Raw genomic sequence first — 22,354 nt, 5'->3', positions numbered from 1 at the left:
TTGGAGAAAGTTGGCCAATGAATCTTAAAAGTTCTGTGGGCTTTAGGCCTAATCAAGAGGCAGGAGCCTCCACTTTGCATTTTCTCACACGGAGACAGACGGGACACTGTGAGGACCCTGGGGTCACCAACCGGCCCCTCGCAGGGCCTGGGGGATGGCCACTGCCGACCCCTCGGAACTCCCCGGGTCGGTGAGAGGAAAGAACACGGAGGCCGTGAGGTCCAGGCAGAGACGAGTGAGTCCCGCAGCCGGAGCTGTGAGCCCACCTGCTTGGACTAAGCCGCCCGGAGAGCTCGGCCGACAGCACGGGTCCCTCCACCTAGTGGCCCCTCGATAGACTCCCGTGTGGACAAGACCATCAGGGCAGCACCAACAGCACCTGAACCCTTACCAGCTGTTCACCCAGGGCAGCGGCACGGCCTGGCTGGGACATTCCCGCCCTGGCTGAAAAAATGGCCGCACAAGCGGTAGTCCTGACTCACGCTCTGTAGATCCCACTGTCGGATCCCTTCCGGGGTCGGCCGACTAGGACCATCCAGGTGGGTTCCCACCCACCAACCGGCCTCGGAACTGGAGGGAGCAGGGGAGCCAGGGCTCCTGGAGGTGCTTCTCACCCCGAGGAGCAAGAGCCCCCGGCCTGTCAGCCTTGGGCCGTTACGGAGAGCCAGCAGCGATCAGAGGGAAGCGCAGGCTTCTGTGGGACAAAATAATTAAAACACAGCCAACACCAGTTGCCAGTAGTATTACCTGGAGAGCTAGAAGTTTTTTGTTGATTTTATATACATATATGTGGGGGTTTTTATGTCAGAGAGGAAGGAAGAGGGAGAGAAAGAAACATCAATGATGAGAGAGAATCATTGATCAGCTGCCTCCTGCACGCCCCCCACTGGAGATCGAGCCCACAACCTGGGCGTGTGCCCTGACCAGGAATCGCACCGTGACCTCCTGGTTCATAGGCCGCCGCTCAGCCATTAAGCCACGCCAGCCGGGCTGTTAGGGTTTTTTTTACCAAGCTTTCTTTATGAATTCATAACCTACAGATGCCTCAAACAGCCACTCAAACTCTCTGCCTGCAGAAGGGCGAAGCAGCAGGAAGTCACATGGCCGTCCTGACACCAGCGTTTCCGCTTCTCACACCACAGGGTCATGCCGCTGCGAACTTCAGCAGCAGCTCCCAGGACTGCAGGTTCTGGAGACAATTCTAAGCTCGTTCTAAGAAGGCGAACTGAAAGTTTGCAAAACTGTTTTTCAAAATACTTGCCATGCATCGGGAGATCTCAGCTATCTTCTGCTTTTACAGACGAACTACTAAGTATTCAATCTGACACTGACTACGAGTCCAAGGAAGGGACCAGGCCTCCCACAGGGCCGCACGCACCCGTCTGGTCCTGGGTGCTTCCCCGAGGCTCATGTTCTGGCTGGGTGACCCCACAGTGCCAAGCGCAGCACCGGGGCCCCAGGCTGCTCAGCCGTTATGCATGGCTCTTGCGATGGGCCCGACACAGCAGGCTTTAAAGAAACATTTCCAAAACATTCCAAAGGAGTATCTTTGAGCATGTTCTGAGCCCATCTGCTCCTCCACAGGAAAGCAGTGTCCTGCCCAACAGAACCCGAAGTGGGGCTGCCTTCTGGGTAGAGGACAGGCAGGAGGTCAGCCGCCATCAGAGGTCCCAGCACTCCAGCGAGCAGAGGACAGCAGGTGCAACCGGCAATGCCGGGCTTCTAGGCCCACAGGGTTCATTATCTTTCAGCCCGTTAGTGTGGCTCCGTGGGTGAACGCTGTTCCATGCACCGAAAGGTTGCCAGTTTGATTGCTAGTCAGGGCACTTGCCCGGGTTGCGGGAGCAATCCCCAATAGGGGTAGGTGTAGAGGCAGCCGATTGATGTTTCTCTCTCTCCCTGCCTCTCTCTCTAAAACCAATAAAAACAGATTTTTTAAAAGTATATATTTTAAAAAGAATAGAAAAAATTACTTTATAAATCTGTTTGTTTTCAGAAACCTTGTTTTCTAGGTAAATATGGAATAAAATAGTATCAGCTACAACAATGATCAGCAGCAATGAACACAGATAACTTGAGCAATTGGCAAAATAAATGATACCCAATGTTTGTTTCGTTCTTTGGGGGAAAGACACTGGATAAATATCACAGAACACCTGTCTGCTTCTGCAGTATTTGCTTTGCTTTTTCCATAAGCACCGAGCTCGAACAAAGAAACACATTTCTCTGTAACTCCAACTCCATTCCATTCGTGTTTCAATCTCTTCACAAATGAAAAACACCATCGAGATGAAGAAGCTTGCTGTTATTTAGAGAATTAAAGTCTCAAGAAACATGAGCTTCCTTGATTTTCAATAAAAACTTTCCCCGCGAGACGGGGTGTCCCCCGGGCTGGAACAGGCCCCAATTCACGGGCGGACTCAGGCTGGCTCAGGGGCAGACAGCAGCCTCCTCTCCTGAGGCGCCCCCTCCCCGCTCGGCTCCGGGCACGCTCTCCCGTCTCCCCGGCAGGCCCCGCCTCGGCCACGCATCGGCGGCGCGTGCTCCTGAACACAGAGCCACGGCGACTGCAACAGCAGCCCGCGTCCACTCACTCACTCACTCTCTCACTCACTCACTCACTCTCTCTCTCTCACTCACTCAGCGGCCCGGCCAGCCGCCCTGGAACAGCTGCTCAACAACTCTGGTTGTGAATCGACACAAATCGACGTTTCTCCTCAAATGGCCCCACGTCCAAGTCGGCTCCTTCCCTCTCTTTGCCCCTCCAACCCCGGCCCGGCGCAGGCGCAGGCGGAGGGCAGCAGGAGGCACCGGCCCGGCGCCCGGACGCCCACGCTTGCTCCAACAGGAGGAGTGACACGCTGTCGATGGGAACTCGTCTACACAAACCCACGAGTGAAGACTGGACGGAGGAGGAAGCTCTCCTCAGAGTAAGAACGGAGACAGGACTGAGGCCTTGGCATCGCGGGGTGCCGACGAGGGCCAGCATCGGAGGAGGACCAGGCTCTCACCAACCCAAAGGGCCCCCCAGCTGTTTCCCAGTAAAGCGAACACGGCCAGCTCCGCAGCCAGGGCTGCTCAGCGGGACAAACCAGCCTCCGCCCGCTCGGACGGACGGACGGGCTGTCGAAGATGCTACCGACAATGAGGAGGTCTGAACGCGGACCCAGGTTCAAGTTCTCCTGCTGGTGGACGCGCTGTGGTTATGCAGGAGAATGTGCTTATTCTTAGGAAACACACAATCAAGTATTTAGCGATGAAGGGCATGCTGGGTGCCAATGGCTCAGAGATGGCTCGGGGTGCACAGAGAGGAGAGAATGGCGAGGCAAACAAGGCGAAAAGCAACCAACGCTGACTCGAGGCAGAAGGCATTGAGGGGTTCCTTTCATTACACTTGCAATTATTCTGTAAGTTTGAAGTTGTATCAACACTTAAAAGTTACAAAACATATGCCGAGTAAAATGGAAAGAAAACAGTGGTAAGGAAAAGGAGTGGGGCGTGGCCCACCGCCCCTCTCAGGCCTCAGGTCTCCCCCAGAGCTGTGAGGCAGGGGGAGGAGGAGGAGGAGGAGCAGAGCTGTGAGGCAGGGGGAGGAGGAGGAGGGGAGCAGAGCTGTGAGGCAGGGGGAGGAGGGGAGCACAGCTGTGAGGCAGGGGGAGGAGGGGAGCACAGCTGTGAGGCAGGGGGAGGAGGGGAGCACAGCTGTGAGGTAGGGGGGAGGAGGGGAGCACAGCTGTGAGGTAGGGGGGAGGAGGGGAGCAGAGCTGTGAGGTAGGAGGGAGGAGGGGAGCAGAGCTGTGAGGTAGGGGGAGGAGCAGGAGCAGAGCTGTGAGGTAGGGGGAGGAGGAGGAGCACAGCTGTGAGGCAGGGGGAGGAGGGGAGCACAGCTGTGAGGTAGGGGGGAGGAGGGGAGCACAGCTGTGAGGTAGGAGGGAGGAGGGGAGCAGAGCTGTGAGGTAGGGGGAGGAGCAGGAGCAGAGCTGTGAGGCAGGGGGAGGAGGGGAGCACAGCTGTGAGGCAGGGGGAGGAGGGGAGCAGAAGCACAGCTGTGAGGCAGGGGGAGGAGGAGCAGCAGGAGCAGAGCTGTGAGGTAGGGGGAGGAGGAGGAGGAGCAGGAGCAGAGCTGTGAGGCAGGGGGGAGGAGGAGGAGGGGAGCAGAGCTGTGGAGCAGGAGCAGAGCTGTGAGGTAGGGGAGGAGGAGGAGCAGGAGCAGAGCTGTGAGCGGGGGAGGAGGAGGAGGAGCAGGAGCAGAGCTGTGAGGTAGGGGGAGGAGGAGGAGGAGGAGGAGCAGAGCTGTGAGGTAGGGGGAGGAGGAGGAGGAGGAGCAGGAGCAGAGCTGTGAGCGGGGGAGGAGGAGGAGGAGCAGGAGCAGAGCTGTGAGGTAGGGGGAGGAGGAGGAGGAGCAGGAGCAGAGCTGTGAGGTAGGAGGAGGAGGAGGAGGAGGAGCAGAGCTGTGAGGTAGGGGGAGGAGGAGGAGGAGGAGGAGCAGAGCTGTGAGGTAGGGGGAGGAGGAGGAGGAGCAGGAGCAGAGCTGTGAGCGGGGGAGGAGGAGGAGGAGCAGGAGCAGAGCTGTGAGGTAGGGGGAGGAGGAGGAGGGGAGCAGAGCTGTGGAGCAGGAGCAGAGCTGTGAGGTAGGGGAGGAGGAGGAGCAGGAGCAGAGCTGTGAGCGGGGGAGGAGGAGGAGGAGCAGGAGCAGAGCTGTGAGGTAGGGGGAGGAGGAGGAGGAGGAGGAGCAGAGCTGTGAGGTAGGGGGAGGAGGAGGAGGAGGAGCAGAGCTGTGAGGCAGGGGGAGGAGGAGGAGGGGAGCAGAGCTGTGGAGCAGGAGCAGAGCTGTGAGGTAGGGGAGGAGGAGGAGCAGGAGCAGAGCTGTGAGCGGGGGAGGAGGAGGAGGAGCAGGAGCAGAGCTGTGAGGTAGGGGGAGGAGGAGGAGGGGAGCAGAGCTGTGGAGCAGGAGCAGAGCTGTGAGGTAGGGGAGGAGGAGGAGCAGGAGCAGAGCTGTGAGCGGGGGAGGAGGAGGAGGAGCAGGAGCAGAGCTGTGAGGTAGGGGGAGGAGGAGGAGGAGGAGGAGCAGAGCTGTGAGGTAGGGGGAGGAGGAGGAGGAGGAGCAGAGCTGTGAGGCAGGGGGAGGAGGAGGAGGGGAGCAGAGCTGTGGAGCAGGAGCAGAGCTGTGAGGTAGGGGAGGAGGAGGAGCAGGAGCAGAGCTGTGAGCGGGGGAGGAGGGGAGCAGAGATGTGAACCCTGGCAGTGGGGAAGCCTGCCCCCACTGACCTCTCGCCCAGCACCCCCCAGACTGCATGATTCAAACACACAGCCCACCAGGACCCCAAGCCCTCAGGTTTATGAGGGAAATGAGAGATTTAAAAGCATTTTCCTCTAGAAACAGCACAAACAAAATGTACAAAAAAGGACTTTGTTTTCAGAAGCGCCTGGGTCACAAAGGGAGAAAACGGCAAACCCCGGGCCTGGAGTGACCGCGCTGGGCTGTTTGCTGAGATTAAAAATAGTTCCGTCTCCCTTCCCAGGAGCCTCCCCTCGGGGAGGCCATCCCGCGCTCCCAGCTGCGCCCAGGCTGAAGCCGCTCCGTGTCAGACGCACGGCCGCCATTCGGTCACCATTCGGAAGACACACGGAAGCCTCAGCGAGCACCCTCACATCAAAGGCGCCCCGGAAAGCAGGGGTTCAGAAGCAGTTGCTGAGGCCCAGCTCCTTGGGGACCCGGAGCAGCAGCCTGCGTGTTCCTGCTTCCAGAGCGCTGCGGAGGGAGGGGAAGGGCCTTCACATGCGGACAGCGGCCCAGAACAGCACTGGCCTGAGGGGCCCAGAGCCGGGCGAGGCAGGGAGGTCCGGGACACCACGGACCCCTCTTCTCAGGGCAAGCCCATCCGAAGGCGAGGGGCTCAGGCGAACACCAAGGGCCCGGCCGCCTGCGCACAGCCCTGCACCGCATCCTCACAGCCTGTGCCTCAGGCAGCGGCTCAGGCTGCCCAGCAAATTCTGGGGTCAGCGGGGCGGGTCTGCGCACAAAGCAGCTGCGGCACGCTGACGAGCTCCTGGACCGGAGCTGAGCCCCCCCACTGACCTCCACATACCACCCCCCGGTATGGCAGCGAACCCCTCCCGCTCTGTAAGGCGGAATCTGCACCCAGAGCCGCAGAGCCTCCCCTCCTCGCCAAGCCCAGGGCCTGACGGTGCGCACAGGGCAAGACCAGCCTCCGCTAGGCCTCCCTCCCCACTCCTCCATGTCCTTCCTGCGGGCTGTGCCCTAAACGGAGAAGCAGGAAACTCCTCTAAAACACTTCCAAACCAGAGGAAATGCATAAAACACAGACTTCTTAGGACACAACGGGAGGCAACCATTCCGTCCGTCCCGGTGAGGAGGGTCCTCAGCCTCCAGCAACCTTCCTCCTAACAGAACAGCCAGTCCAGGTGGCCCCACAGGAGCCTCTAGTCCCCACCTCCCTGCCCCAGCACCCGCTTCCTCCTCTCCCCTCCAGCTGCCCTCGGGGTCAACGAGCAAGCCCAGCCAAGTTCCCCCCTCAGCGCGAGCTCTTCTCCGCCCCGCCCCCCCTTTCCCAGCGCACCCTTGGAAAATGTGCACCCTAGAGCTGCCTGTCAGCTCTCCCAGGGCCCCTCCTCAACAGAGAATGAAAACAGTGTCTTCATCATCAGAGGCTGGACCCAAACTGTCCTTTCTCTTTTTATCCTCACCTGAGGGCATGTTTTATTGACTGGGAGGGAGGGGGGAAACATCAATGTGAGAGAGAAACTTTAAGTGGTTCCCAATTTCTGTCTTTACGACAATTATTCCTGCTCAGAATTGGGGCGCTGATGTGGCCCTGGAGCAGGTCAGGTTCCCGGGAGGGTGCTGACTTCAGAGCAAGGGTCAGACGGTCCAAGTTAAGTTCACTCTATTAACAACAACAACAAAACCACTTAGAACTCCTACTCTAAAGAGTTCCAACCCTCGGCGCAGCTCCCCTGCAGGTCCAGGACAGAACGGCCCCGCCCGCTGCGGCCGGAGATCATGCATCTGCTGGCTGACAGGTCAGAGTTACTGTCAGTTACCAGCCGGGAAGCCGCGTGGTCGCATGAGGCATGCGCTGCTGTTAATAGCTCAAACCGAAATAAGCCTTAAAAAAAGCACGTCCTGCCAGTCAGCTCCTGTGGCCACCTTGGCGGCCGGTCCCCCTCCCACTGCCCCGGGGAGACTGAGAAACCAGCCCGGCACACCGAGGGCCTCCTCCAACGGGTCAGCACAGAACTCCACCTCCACCACCACCGTCCTGTCCCGCCGCCTGCAGCCAGAGCCCCCAGGCGCCCCGCCCCGAAGCCCTCCCCCCTCCCCGCACCAAGGCGCCCCATGCTGCTTCAGGAGGTAGCAGTGAGCTCATGTCAGGTCTGTTTGTCTTTAACAAAGCACTTGGGACACATAAAATAATGCATCCCGTATGTCATTATAGAGCAAATACAAAACACCCTGAACCATCCCGCAACCTAAGGAATGTGTCCAGCCCTTATAAACGTCATACTCCAGTTTACGCCGGAAAGGGGAAGGAGGGCTTCACTAAGGGCGACAGGGGTCCCCGGGGCTCAGCACCTCGGACAGGTTCCTTCCTCAGACCACAGTTCTGCGGCTGAGGGTCCTCAGGGGCTTCCCCTACCTGGAGAATATTCTAGCATTTCACATTTTTCAAGGAGGCCTATAGTTGACTAAGGCCCAATGATTTTTTTCTCATCTTTACTGAGATTAGCTGAAGGCCAAAATAAATTTAAAAACAAGAATTTAAAGTCCTCTCTGTCATTCACACACACTGCGGAGCCCTCCGCTTCCCAGAGGATTCAGAGCACAGGAAAGGTCCTGGGCCACGCGCTCCCGGCCGCTCGGGGCGCAGGCCTGGCCCTCCAGATCCGGCCACCGATCCCTGAGAGCGAGCTCAGGCCGCCACGGGGCCCACAGAACGCACCCAAGACGTGCCACCACCAGGCACACGGAGCAGGAGCCGCCCTCCAGCAGCCCAGCGTGAGGAGTGGCTGCGGGCCCTGCTGGACCCCGCACCGTGACCACAGCGGAGAGGCCCCCGCGGCCTGACGCTGAAGCAGGCTGAGCCACAATGGGCCCCATTCTCCCGGGACTCATGGCGGGCGGGAGGGAGGCCAGGACATTCCTTCACCCCCTCCCACGGAGGGAAAGGGCACAGGCCTGCGGCAGCGGCAGCATGAGCAGCCATTTTCCTCCCCAGCTGCGGAATCAAAGGGAGCCCCTCCTCAAACACAGCCCTCAGTCTCCTCCGGTCAGGACGCCGGCCAGGAGAACATCTCGAGGCTCTGAGGGGCCAGGGGTACCACAGGCCCCCAGCTCAGGGCAGCACTGCGAGCAGAACAAGGCTTTTCCCGCCGAGGGTCCCCGCACTGTTTAAGCTCCTCTAGAACAGGGAAGCACGCCCGCAGACCGGCAGCCGCCGTGGCCTAAGGCCGCCTGCTGACCCTCTGACAACACCGTGGCCTTCCAGGTAAGCAGGAGCAACAGCTGGCGGCACACACCCAGAGGAGAGCGAGTCAGGAACCCTCCGTTATCTATTTTGACTCTAATGAATTCTATTCTTAGACCTTTAATAAAGAGCTTCTTTTCCAGTCTCCTCCGACCAAACGTCTCCACTCAGGCAACTCGGTCTTGGCAACACCGCTCACAGCCTCAACACACACGACGCTCACTGCCCTGCCGAGGGCTCAGCTGGCTGTCGTCCCGGGCACCAAAGGGTCACCGGTTACATTCCCGGTGTTTCAGGGCCCATTCCCGGGTTTCAGGTTGGATCCCCATCAAAGTGTGTGCAGGAGGCAGCCGATCCTCTCTCTCAAATCAATAAAAACCTAAGAAAAGAAAAGAGAAACGTCCGGCACTACACGCTTAACCAACAGGCGGAGCCAAGTCCTCTGCACGGCCCCATTTGCCACAGGACCCGCATCCAGCCTGCTCCAGGGCCCCCGGAGCCAGGTCTCCGTCTTTACAGGTGCAGCCAGCGAGGCTCCCTGAGGTCAGGCAGAGCCCAGGCCGGGACAGCCGACCAGCGGAGCAGGAGGACGCATGGCACGTACAGGGATGCGGCGCCCGACTCATCCCGTAGTCAACAAGGCTCGGAAACGGATGGCGTCCCAGGTTCTGCTTAAGAGCCAAGCAAAGCGGAAACACGATTTGGAATTCCATTGCTGACTATATCATTTTTCTTAAAAAAAAAAAAAAAGGCTAGAGAATCAACCCAGCCCTAAAGAACGAGTGAGCTAACTAAGAGGCATAGGACAGAGCTAGCTCCCTCTGCCACGGACGGCGCTGGGAAGCCCCGCAATCCCAGATCTCCCCCAGAATGCCTGAGGGCGATGCCCGCAGAGCAGGGCGCTAAAGCAGACATGCCCGACCCTTGCAAAAGCAAACACCTCCCGATTCCACCAGCTCTCAGAAAGGACTCCCCCAGACGTGCTCCTTGTTGGTAGATCCCCACACTCCACCCACAGAAACTCCACACCCACAGAAATTACAAGCAAGCGTCAAAACAGAGGGCCACGCTGGGCGCTGGACACTGTCCTCTGAATATGACACTCCTCCTCCTCCTCGAGTTCCCGCCCCTCAACGGGCACCTGCGCCTGTACCCAGGGCACCAAGGGCTGTGACTGCCTCAGGGGCCACCCCCCCCCCCCCCCGCCCCGATGGCTGGGAACGGAGCCTGGGCCTCTATGTGGCTATAAAAATTGCACACCCGTGCAAGTCACAGAAAAGGGACTAGAAAACGTACACGGTGCTTAGGAGGAACCATCGATACAAACCTGCGCTGCTTGACATTAGAGGGTGCACTCCGTCTCACTTTTCCAAAAGCTCTGCATTTGACATCATGGCGATGAGAAAAAGATTCCGGAAACTTCACGCACAAAGGTGTGAACGGCAGCCTTACCCATTGTAACCACAGTTAGAGACATCCACCATCTAAGAACTGGGGACAGATTAACCACAAAAACTGGGTCTTTGTAGGGCAGTGCTCAGCTGTAACGCCAGGAGGGAAAGCAGAATGTGAATTAAATCTGCACTCTACCCTAAACTTGGTAAAAGTGCTGCCCAGGGCCATCTCTGGCGGACCCCAGGATCAGGGCGGAGGACCGAGGACCGAGGGATTCGGTAGAATCGAGGTTTCTTTCCCTTGCGTAAGCCTTTTGAACTTTTTGAGTTCGTACCATGTGTTGGCATTTCCTATTTAAAGAATAAAATCGGGGGGACAAGGGATTTTCCCTTTTCTTCCTACTGTCCTGCATGTCTTTTTAAACATCTGTGTTACGTGATACACCTTCCCCCACTACAGCGTTTGAGTTCCATGGAAATCATGCTGCCAAGCATGTGGTTACTGCCACCATGGTTCTTGTGCAGAAACCTTTGCAAGCGCCTGGCCTCCCTCCCCGGGCGAGGCCGCTTCCCAAGCCCGTCCTCCGGAGGATCTTCCCGGAGGAGCCGTAAAGGAAGAGGGGAACCGTCTGGTGAATGCCCACAACCCACACGGACTCGCACCACAATGCCCGGCTCCCGAGGAGGCGGCAATGCCACTCAGTCCCCTGCCCACACCGCCAGCTAGTCACCCTGCTTTGTCCCAGGGTGACAAAGGAAACGAATGTTTTCTACAGTCAATCCAGGGCCAAAGTTATAAACTATTTCAAAATTTTAAATTAATTACAATGTCTAAAAGCTCGGCAGTGGCATTCTCAGAAACAATCAGCTCGAGAAGGTATACATGAGAAAGCAGCACTATTAAATGCACCGTGACCTGTAGGATAAGAACGTTTCAGTCACTAAAGGGACTTTTTAATATTTAGCTGATGGGTCATTAGAACCCTGCTTTTGAAATAGAAGTACAAATTAAGTCAACATACTGCTGAAGGTTCCTGCGATTTACTGCCCTCCGACAGAGAGCCCAGAGCAAACGTCACCCACTCAGACACCTCCGCTGGTGATATTGACCCCCGCATCCCCTCCACCTCTCCGCCCTGACCCGGAGCAAGGCGAAGAAAATGCTTAGCTCTCCAACCTAAGAAAGAGGAAAGAAGAAACCCTATTCATTAAGGCTAAATTAAGCCCTCTGGCGGGTGTAATTTTGTAAACTACTCTAAGACCCTATTTATAGCAATTGCTGTCTGAGCAGTATTACTAATGATCGGAGAGGAGGGGCCGTCAGAGGCCAGGCGTCAGAGGCCAGGCGGTTACAGGAAAACTGCTTTAAATTCGCACCCCAAGGGGCGCTCCCTGCCTCAGGAGCCCTTCCCTTCCCCTCTTCCTCCCCCACGGGCGGGCGGGCGAGCACCTCCTAAACTCTCAGGGCCCCATGAGACGTGCAATCAGAGGAGCAATGGGCATGGCAGCGCCTCAGGGCCCCCCTGACCTGCCCCAAGCCCCGCCTGACTCTGCAGTGAGCTGCAGCAGCCTCCCGGGCTCACTTCTTTCCCTAACTTTCTAGAAACCAATACTGCCGAGGCTCTCCTGTGGCTCCTTGTCCTAAGCCCCTCCATGTCTCACTGTCCCAGCTTTAACAAATGTGCTCTGAAAAATCAATACCCGAGGCATACTGGGCAGTGACCAGACTCATCACTTGTATAGTCAAAACCGCCATCCCCTTCCCCAGGCCTGGCGTGCCAGCACGCGGGGAGCAGAGCAAGCCGGGGTTCAGAAGCAGCATGGCACGGGCAAAGGCAGACAGCGCTCCTGAACGTGGAGGAGGAAGAAGCCTTCGCTCCAGCCCCGGCCTGGCAGCGCCGCGGGTTAGCACGGCGGCGTCCCCGCACACCCGGCTGTGGGTTTGATCCCGTCAGGCCACATACAAGAATCAATAAATGAAACACAAATGGGTGTTTTCTCTTTCTCTCTCCCTTCCTCCTCTTTCTCTCCAAAATCAATAAATTAAAAACACAAAAAAAAGGTTTTCTTCCTACATAACTCCAAACTCCTCCATGTGGCATCCTGGCTCCAACCCAGCCACAGAGCATACAGAAGGTGCCCGCCCCCGCCCCCCCCACGCCTGGCCTCCGCTCACCTCTTCCCTCCACAGAGCGGTGACCTTCCTGCCACCACTCCTTCACCGATCAAGCCGTTAACCCTTCCTGACGCCCCGGCTCAGAAGCACTGCTCCCCTAAGTCTGCCTCCCGGGCCGTGGCTTACTCCAGCCCGGTGCCCAGAGCGAGTGGCACAGGCCCAGAGGGCCCTGACCAGCCCTCGTTCTAAGAATGGCCCCTCACAGCACGCGCCTGGAGCCGGGTGGGGGGTTCTTGATCACCTCCCTGTATCCCCCTGGCATTCTGCCCACCACCAGAAACCTGGGCTTGGTCTCGGCCGGGAAGCACCCATCCCGGCCATATCATCAGCTTGCTGCAACACAAACGCAGATGGGCAGAGCCAAACGCTCAAGGGAGCTCAACCCCACCTCTGCCACGTGATGACCATCGTATGACCTTGGGGACATCCCTTCACATGTGACTCAGTTTCCTCAGCTAATATAAGAAATGCTCATAAGCATCAGCAATGGTGCACGTAGAGCAAACACTAGACCAGTGGTCGGCAAACTGCGGCTCGCGAGCCACATGCGGCTCTTTGGCCCCTCGAGTGTGGCTCTTCCACAAAATACCACGGCCTGGGCGAGTCTATTTTGAAGAAGTGGCGTTAGGAGAAGTTTAAGTTTAAAAAATGTGGCTCTCAGAAGAAATTTCAATCGTTGTACTGTTGATATTTGGCTCTGCTGACAAATGAGTTTGCCGACCACTGCTCTAGAGGCCACCAACTGGGGCTGATGCAGGGCCATGGCATTCCTGACCCAGAGGCAGGAATAATGGGAGTGTGAGTGTGTGTGTGTGTGTGTGTGTGTGTGTAAAGAATTGAACAGGCTCTCCTCTGCCTCAGGATGAACACACACCTACGCACCTACTCTCACAGGTCAATACACCAGCCCTACAGGAAATGTAACCCCCAAGTTCAAGTGACTGAGAAAGTTTTTAACAATCACCCGCCCTGCCTCTCCTGTCCTCAACAACAACCCCAGTCAGAGTGGCCCCAGGGTCCCTCCGAACCCCATCACCTTCAGTGCTGAACAGACACCAGCAAACCTGCAAAGGAAGTGGTTAAAATTCTTGGTCATGCTTAGGCTTCTGACCCACACATTCCTGAACACAGGCCCCTCCCCGAGCGGCTTGGCATCCCCTCTGCTCAACCTTCTCAGCCTCTTCCCAGATGGCTCCTCCCCGTCCTCTCCTCCACTGGCTGACCTCACACCAGGTCCTGACCCGCACACTACCTCCGCGGCCACCAGCAAGACCTTTCTAAACACAAGTGGGGACCAAGCCACGTCCCTGGTTAGAGCCTCCTGGGCTCCTGCACCCGGAACGTGAAGCGTGAGAAAGGCCCGGCTCCCCACTGTCCGGCTGGAGGGCTCCCAGGTGCTATTTTAGGCGCTGGTGTGCGTGCCGTTCCCTGTGCGCGACCTCGCTGTCCCCAGCTAATTCCTGCTGGCCCTCAGGCCTCCGCTCAGGAATTCCCCGTCCTCAGGAAGCACTGAGTGGGCAGACACCTTCAATCACAGGTTCCCTAACCCCTCTCAGCCCTCAGGGCACAGCCAGCCTGTTCCGTGGGTGCCCGGACCCACCACAAAAGTTGGCAGGTAGTAAAGCCAAATACTTGTTCAGTGAATGGATGTCTACGCCAAGCTAAACGTTCAGAAGAGTGGAGACTTGCCCGCTGCCTCCTTCCACAGAAGCACAGCGTTCTGTCTGCTGTCCATTAAGACGCCCTGTAACAGTCATACACTACCCCAGGCGTGGAAGAGCCTCACCAGGCATCCAACTCCCTCCTGAATCGATTTCTGCAAGAAATGGCCCCTCGGCCTTCTTTCCGCATCAAGCCGTGGGCTCCTATTCCCAGGCAAACAAAACAAAGTCCTGTTCAACTTCTGCACATTTCACCTGTTGGGGTTGATGCCTCCAAGGCTGAATTTTTTTTTTTTAATGTTTTTAGATTTTAGAGAGAGGGAGGGAAACATTGGTGTGAGAAACATCCATCGGCTGCCTCCCCAATACACACCCGGACCGGGGATCAAACCCTCAACCTGGGCATGCGCCCCCACTGGGAATGGAACCAGGACCATGGGAGGATGGAACCAGGAACCATGGGAGGATGCACTGAGCCACACCGGCCAGGGCGGTGGATTTTTTTTTTTTTCTTTAAATAGAGACATTCCAAAAGTGTCATGTCACTGAGCACTCAGCATAGGACAACCCGATAAAGTCACAAAGTCCCATCTACACCAGACCCCACAACACCTGGTAACACAGGCAGCTCTGTATCTGCGCTTCTGTTCCATGAACACCGGACTCACCGCCCGGTCTCCGGTCTCCGTTCCAAGCCAGGGGTCACTCATCTAGGGAAACGCCAGGCGGGCTCCCAAGTGAGAACCCCAGGCTCCGCTCCCCCCAAGGCAAAACTTCAGGGCCACTGTGAAAGCTGATTCCGAAGTCGGCCTACACACCTAACCTGTCCCCAAGTCAGAGACGAAAATGCGCATTTTAAGTGAGCAGCTGAGGTTTGAAATTAACTTGAAATTTATGGCAAGGGTTTTCAGCCCGGGGAGCCTTTTCTCTGGAGACATTTCCCAAACACGCCCGCGGGGGCATCTGGTTTCCCACCGAGTGAAAGGTGAAAAGGCAGCCGGTTTCCAAACAAGTTCGAGTGTGCGCTCGGGGGTGGGGGTGGGGTGGTGGGGGGGTGGGGGGAGGTGACCCCGAGGCTCCGAGCAACTCAGGGCCCGGCGGCGCGGCGCCCTTCCCCGCCTCCCGCGGAGGCGCTCCATGGCCCGGCCTCCGGCTTCCGCCCCCCCGGGCCGCGCGAACCCTCGGCGGGAGCCGGAGAGGCGGCCCCCAGACCGCAGCCGCCCGCGGCCGCCGCGCAGGCCTCGCGTTCCCGAGCGCGCGGGCCGGGCTGAGGCCTTGCCCATCGCCGCGGCGCGCGGCCCGCGGCCCGCCCAGCCCCGAGCGCCCCGAGCCCTCGCCCGGGGGACCGAGCGCAGGGGGCGTTTCTGCCCAGGCCGCGCCGCCGCCTCACCGCAAGGACGTCCGCGACGGCGTCCCCGCCCCGGGCCGGACAGCCGGCAGCAGCAGGTGTTCCTCGGGAGGCTCGGCCGGCGGCGGGGACCGGGGCCCGGGCTGCCAGGCTCAGCGGCGGGGGACGGGCGGCGCACTCACCGAGCGCCGGCGGGAGGGCCGCGGCAGGTGCTCGCTCCTCCGGGCCGCACGCCGCTCCGCCGCCGCTCCCGGGGGACTCGGCGCGAAGCCGCCGCCGCCGCCGCCGCCTCCGCCGAGCCCGAGGAGCGCGAGCGCCGCACCGCAGCCTCCGCGCGAGCACGTCCCGGCGGTGAGAGGGCGCCGAGCGCGAGGGCGGGGCGCGCGGCCGGAGCCTAGCAACCGCCTGACACGCGAGCCCCGCAGCCAATCCCGCGGCCGCTCCGGGAAGCGCCGACCGGCAGTCCGCGCGACGCCCGCTTCTGCCTGCGTCCGCCGCCCCGCAGCGCGCCGCACCCGCGCGCAGGCCCCGCCCCCTCCCGCGCCGCTCAGCTCATTGGCCCGCCACGCCCCCACCCGAGGACACGCCCCGCCCTGGAAGCCCCGCCCCCATGCCAGCCGCGTCCGTCTCGGGGGCACGCCCAGACCCGGCCGGTCGCCCCGAGCGTGCTGGACTGGGAGTGGGGGAGGGGCGCCGCACCCATCGCTCCCTCCCCGGCCCCCCCGTGTCCCAGCCCCTTCCGCACCCCAGGCGTTTGGGCCCCGGAGCCGTATCCAACTAAACCGGGGGGTGAGGCTCCAGAGCTGGCCTGGCCACAGCTGGCCACCCATCGACCGAGCTCGCTCCCCTGATTTCCCCCCGAAGCAAATCGGGAGGCATTTCCCAGCCGTGAACACCACCAGGGAGCGTCCCCCGAACTGCCCAGGATGGTGGACCTGTTGCCCGCACTTAACACGGACGGGGAAACTGAGGCCAGGGCAGGAAGGGCGGGAAGCCGGCCCTTCCCCGGGGGCCCGACTCCCAACTGGCTGGGAGGTCCGGAAAGCGCCTCCGGCCGGACCCGCATACCCTCCCCCTTGCTTTGAACGCGGGAATCTGATGCCTACTTGGGTGCCAGAAATAGCTCTGAGCCCTGGCGCACCGGTCACTCCTGGAGGCCTGCATTCCTTCCGGGGGTGGGGGAGCAAGGGACGGGGTTACTGCCCAAGTCTGTCTCCTTTCAAGGGGAGGGTCCTAAAGGCACTCCCGCTCTCCCCAGGGCTTACCTACAGCCCCCGCCCCAAAGGCCCCGCACAGGGCGGCAGGAACCGGACCTGTACAGTCACGGGATGGGCCTGGGGATGGGACCCCGCTCCCTTTCCTCCCCAAACCCTGCACAGGATGTGCCCACTCCCTTCCAGGCCTGAGCTCTTGTCAGTGAGCATTTTGAACACAGAACTGGCTGCTGCCTGCCAGGGGGTTCTCCCTGATCCCAGATAAGCTCTGGGTCTCCCCTGCTTCCCTCCTCTTCTCCCCCCCTCCCCCCCCCCCCCCAACCTTAGGAGCACCTGGGAGAAGCAAATTTCAAAGAGAGCAGAAAGGAATGCCCCATCTCCCAAACACACATTATGATTCTTTATACTTAACTGTATAGGCTCCAAACCCCATTCATACAGACTTGAAAAGGAACTAAAAACCAGGAAAAGGCCCCAAATCATGTCTTCGATGTTAAACTAAAAATTAATGGCCTTTCAAATTCAACTCTAAAAGGCTGCTTCTTTGAAAAAGCTAAGAATACAGAAAGTTATTTGGGTTTGTAAACAGAATATATTCTCTCATTCACTCCTTCAGCTTACGGAGTCTCCCCCCACATACACACACCCACCTGCCCCGAAAAGCACACCAGGCACTGCTTGGCAGCCCTAGGTTCTGCCCGGGGTTTTAGTGTCTGAATATGTATGTAAATGTTTTTCCAAAACAAAAGACTGCCTTGGGTACAGGCCTCGTGAGACAGCCCCCTTCTACCATCTGCACCGAAGCTGATCATCCGCGGATGCCAGAGTAACTCCCCTTCCTCCCTCTTGGCACTGGTCTTGCCAGACAAAGCACCAGACCACATTCTGGCAGCCAGGGTCCCAGCACCCCATGCCCAAACACCCCCAGAGCTCTGGCCAAGGGCGAATCTCTACCTCAACTACCTGGGGCCCAAAGGTGAGCTAGCCCTTCCTCATCCTGGAGGAGGGAGTGAGGACGAGAGCTAAATCCTTTCCGGTGCCGGCCTCTCCAGGTTTGGGGCTCAGCAGGAGGTGCTGTGGCCCCCGGCTGGCCTGATGCTCTCCCCCCCCCCCCCCCTCAGCCCTCCCACCTTGGCAGAACAGCTCTGAGCTCTGGGCCTCAATGGCTGGCTTGCTTTATTTTTTGTCTGGAGTTGGGGTTCGCCCAACCTCCTGTCCCTTCCAGCCCTAGAAGGCAGGAAGGCTGCTGGCCGGAGTTGGACCAGCCTCTTGGTGCCTAACCAGCCCCCATGGAGCCCCCTGCAGAGTAAAGAAGGAGGTGGGCAGCGGGGCCCATAGGTTGGGTTCAAGCTGTAACGTCAAGGCCTTGTTACTCTGTAGTCAGGAGAGCCAGCGCCCGTCCCCTCCTGCGGAACTGCACTCCCGCCCGAGGGCCCAGCACCAAGTTTCCAGCGACTCTTGGGGGCTATTCTGGGGCCCCAGCAGGACCGTGGCCACCCGAGGTCAGGCTGTGCTCACAGCCAGTTGGAGAACAAAACCACGAATGAGGCCCAGAACACGCCCAGGAGCAGCTGCTCGAAGCGGCGTGGGCCTGGGGCGGTCTGACGGAGAGGCCGAGAACCAGGCTCTTCAGGACCGACAGTCACCCCGCCTCTCTCCTGGCCCTCCAGCTCCCAGCGCTTTCTCCACTCACCCCAGCCAGAGGCTCCAGGAAGATTACCAGCCCAAAGTTTGTCCCCCACTGGAGCATGAGCCCTCGAGGCCACAGACCAGTTTGCTTGGGCCCACATTGCAACCATCACCTAACAGTCTGCCCATCCTTTGGGACAGAAGAAATCAGGGGGGCGGCCCTGGCCAGTTTGGCTCGGTGGATAGAGCGTTGGCCTGCGGACTGAAGGGGCCCAGGTTCGATTCCGGTCAAGGGCATGTACCTTGGTTGCGGGCACATCCCCAGTGGGGAGTGTGCAGGAGGCAGCTGATCGATGTTTCTCTCTCATCGATGTTTTTAACTCTCTATCCCTCCCCCTTCCTCTCTGTAAAAAAAAATCAATAAAATATCCTACCTAATAAAAAAGTAATATGCTAATTGACCATACCTTCGCTACGCCCACAGCCAATCAGGGCGCTATGCAAATTAACCCAGCAAAGATGGCGGCCCCCACGCGCTGCCCCACCCCCCATGGCTGAGGGACCCGGGCGGTGGCGCTGCCCCCATCGCGGATGGCAGCGCCGGGGTCCAAGCCCCGACCCTGAAAGAAGGCGGAAGGCGGTGGCCAGAGCCAAGGCCTGGGTCCCTGGTGCAGGAGGAAAACTGGTGCCAGCAGCCAGGTGAAGGAAGGTCTATTGCACGAATCTTCGTGCAGCGGGCCTCTAGTGTGAAAATATTTAAAAAAAAAGAAATCGGGGGTGACCAGCCTCACCACTCGGTAGGTCCACGTCCTGGGCAAGGCTAGGCAAACGTTCGGGCGTTTCCTTGGGGCGGAGCCGACTTAGCCAAGGCCTTGGTTCTAACTCAGATAAAGTCCCGCAGACACCTACGTGGGTCAAAGTTCTCTCTGGCCTTAGGGTTCCAGGGCTCTTTATTCTGGCATGTTTCCAAGGAACCAGGGCCCAGGGCCGGTGCCCAGCCTCAGATTCTTCCAGAAGGAGGAGGGCTGCGGCTGCTGACCCTCCCCCAGGCCCGGTAGACAGGGGCAGGGGGCAGTGCTGGCTGAGGCTGAGGCTTCTGACCCACATGCCAGGCCTTCAGGTCTGCGTGGAGCAGTGGGCTGGCAAGCAGGGCAGCCAAGTCAGGGCAAGGGAGGGGTCCCTTTTGTCTGAACTTAACAGAAGGCAGATTGTCTGGCGGCTCGGGCAGAATGAAAGGCTGATAAGTTCATCCGGGAGAAACTGCCAGGAGGCGTGTTTGCGGGTCACCACCAGCCTTCCCGAAGCCAGCCCCTTCCCTCGCAGGGCCTCACTCCTGCGCTCCCAGCAGCCCCCTCACACACGCCTGGCACAGGCCTCCCCCCACCCCCACCAGCCAGGCGGCAGCTCCCACACCTGGCCTCCAGGACAGTCCAGTCCAGGGGGCATGGGACCCCACAGGCAGGGTGAGTATCGGTTGAATGGAAAAAGCCACTTCTCCCCCCTGGAGGGGGCACTCATGGCCTCTGCCCTCCCTGAGCACGTGCTCCTCCCTGGGACTAGACAGTCCCCCAAGGCCGGCTTTGGGTGACGGTTCCCAAAACACGGGGTTTGTTGGCCTTGAGCACTGGACTCGACACCAGGTTAGGGCTGGGCTGACCGGCAGCCAGCAGAGCCCAGGGGCCTACTTGCCGTTTCTCTTTAGTCCCTGACCCGCTAGCTCCCAAGCTCAGTCTTGGGGAGGGCCGCCCACACTCAGCTGGGTCAGCCGGGAGAGGCCCTTCTCTGCTCTCAGCCATATGCCCACGCCTGGCTCAGGCCTGCACCCCCGGCTCCTCCAGGGCAAACGCCGCTTTCTCAGAGGTCGCCTGAGGCCTGGGCATGTCTCTCACCATGCTGCACTCCCCTCAGCGGCCCTTCGTCAAGAGACAGGGACCAGTTACCCAGCAACCACTGGTTCTGACTCTGTGAGCATGGCTGGCGGGTATGCCCTTGGACCACGGGAAAGTGCGGGGCCGGAGCGGACAGATAGGCAGGGCCTCTGGGAGCCCCACCCGTGGCCCGGGAATCCCTGACATTTCTGGGAGGAATGAGAGGGGTCCCTGGAGTCATCTTGGGGGAAACTAACAATGGGACAAAGAGTGACTGTCAGCGCACGGGCCAAGCCTCCCATTGTGTCCGAGAGAGGAATAAACCCAGAGCGAAGGAAGGTCCCATGAGCTGCTGGCCTTTTCTGCTCGTCCGCATCATCAGTGACCTCACATGTGGGCTTCGGACCTGCCTGCCGGCTGAGTGACCGATGACCACTCTGTGGACTGAGTCAGGGCCGGGGTGAAACATCCATCATGGGTTTTCAACCCACAGATGTTCTCTGAGTCTGTTGTTTGCTGGGAGCCCAGCAAGGGATACAAGGAACAAGGCCTGCTCTTGCGGAGCCCAAATCCTAGTGTACCAAGACAGACAGCAAATAAATAAATAAAAACGATAATAAATAAGTCCATGAAAATGGAATGACCAGGGGCTGGGAAGGCTGGGCGGGGCCAGGGGCTGCTGTGTGGTGCAGTTCAGCAGGGAAGTCCCGCAGGAGGTGCAGGAGGAAGCCCTGGGCTTAGGGAAGGAGTGGAGCAGGCCTGGGATGGAGGAGGGAGTGCGCAGGCAGGTCTGAGGAGCCCTGCAGGTGGCCATGGCCTGAGCAGAGAATGGAACAGGGAACGAGGCAGGAAGAGCAACTGCTGGGAAGGCAGGCGCTGGAGCTGGACTGAACCAGGCAGGGTCGATCCCAGGACCGGGACTAGGCAGGTTAGCTGAGGAGGCACGGAGTGGAGCCCGCGGCCTGGGGCCTCCAGGAAGGAATGTGGTGGGGTGACTCATGGGGGCAGCAGTTTGGCCACAGCCCGGGCCCTCCTCCACCTGGTAGGTGGGGAGAGAGAGACTGAGCAGAGAGGTAGGGGGTCTTTGGAGGGAGGAGTACCAGGCCCCAGGGAGTCAAGTCAGAACAAGCATTTAGAATACCTTGGAATGCAGAGAGAGAACACACGTGCCAGAGGAGGAAGGACAGGACGAGGGGGAGGAGACACCCCTGTGGTGGGGGGAGTGGTTCCTGGGTGCGGGCAGCTCCTGGTATGTGCTGCAGGTGAGGGCTCTAGGGCAGACCCTGCAGAGCCCCCCCACCCCCTTCACAGGGCCTAGCACCAACTCCCTGGGCAAAGAAGTCCATGGCTGGGCCCGGGGGAGGAGGAGAGAGCAGAGGAGTGAGAGTGGGGAGTGGGAGGGGGGGACAAGGTCCTGCCCCAAGGCAGCTTCCAGGGAAAGGACCCATCCACTCCCCTGGGGCTGCTGGCAGACCCCGGATGCAGGAGGCCCTGGGGACGGTGAGCTGTCACCTGGAAGGCACTTGAGACCTCAGCCAGCCGTCCCCTCCTGCTCACTGCTCAGGGCCAGTGACCTTCAGAGGTTGCTCCCTGCAGCTGCCATTTACCCAGAGGGGACTGAGTCCTGGCCGGGCCACCTGTGGATGGGCAGGAGAGGTCTGTGTCCACCGGGCTCAGTGGGCCTGACAAGGGACCTTAAGGACCGGAAGGCCTGAGGGGAAGGACAGGGCCCAGCTCAGGAAGGGTCCTCAGGTGGGCGAGGCCCCGTTTGAGCCAGGCTCGGCGGGACCTGCTGCGGGACAGGCTGCGGGCGGGCGTGGTGGAGGGGGGCTCTGCCGAGGCGCTGACACGTGCCAGGGCCTCACAAAGAGCCATTCATGCCGCGTGGAGGCTTTTCCCAGAAAAGGTGAAAAGCATTTCGCGCCTGCCTCTCTCACCCATGTCCGTGCCCACGAGGGATGTGGCAGCTGGTAGGACACGAGGGTGGGAACGGCGGGAAGGAAGGCTGCTTCTGAGCGGACCTCCTGGGCCTCAGAGCCAGGGCCGCAGCTGCTCATCCCATTTGGGGGAGGGGCAGGAAGGAAGGCTGGCCTCAGCTGACCCCTCCCCGCCCTCAGCCTGAAACTTCCCTGTACTCACCCTGCTGCCTGGGACCCTCAGCGATGGGTTCAATGTCGGTGGCTGAGCTGAGGCCCTGGCGTTGAGGTGGGCGGAGAGGTGGGAGCTCACAGGCCTCCTCGCAGGACTTACCCCGTAAGTCCCCAGTAAGGCCTCGTGGGACAGCAGCGGAGCTCACACCCAGGCCCCAAGCTACCTGTGACCCTGCCCTGCTGGGCGCTCTGCCTGACTTCCTGCTGCCGGAGGGCCGACCCCTCACTTCCTGCCGGCAGGGGCAGGGCCTGCAGGTGCCCCAGGCCTACCTGCTCCTTGGGGGCAGCCCAGAGTTGAGGTCCCAAAAGCCGAGGCCCTGGGCCCTGCCTCTGCCGCCCTGGGGCCTTGGGCAGCGCCCCTCCCTCTCTGAACCTGCGGGCCAGAGCTTTCCAAAACCCTGTTTACTCTCCTTCCCAGCAGAAGG

At 59.8% G+C, this 22,354-nt stretch overlaps 1 protein-coding gene across 3 annotated transcripts in view; it reads right to left on the bottom strand.

Moving 5' to 3' along the window:
* Positions 1-15,479, bottom strand: part of DAG1 (dystroglycan 1) — a 41,224-nt gene extending 25,745 nt beyond the window's left edge. Inside the window, exon 1 of one of the 3 annotated variants that reach the window (XM_054729538.1) lies at positions 15,111-15,479. The gene's annotated coding sequence lies outside the window, so the exon portion shown is untranslated. Of the gene's footprint in view, positions 1-14,388; positions 14,412-15,110 lie in introns of those variants that run through there. The other 2 variants (XM_054729539.1, XM_054729540.1) reach the window with 2 other exon arrangements.
* Positions 15,480-22,354: the final 6,875 nt, after the last annotated feature.

This window comes from Eptesicus fuscus, chromosome 18 (genome assembly GCF_027574615.1).
Source record: "Eptesicus fuscus isolate TK198812 chromosome 18, DD_ASM_mEF_20220401, whole genome shotgun sequence".
Classification (NCBI taxonomy): domain Eukaryota; kingdom Metazoa; phylum Chordata; class Mammalia; order Chiroptera; family Vespertilionidae; genus Eptesicus; species Eptesicus fuscus.
This window is presented reverse-complemented; position numbering and strand designations above follow the sequence as displayed.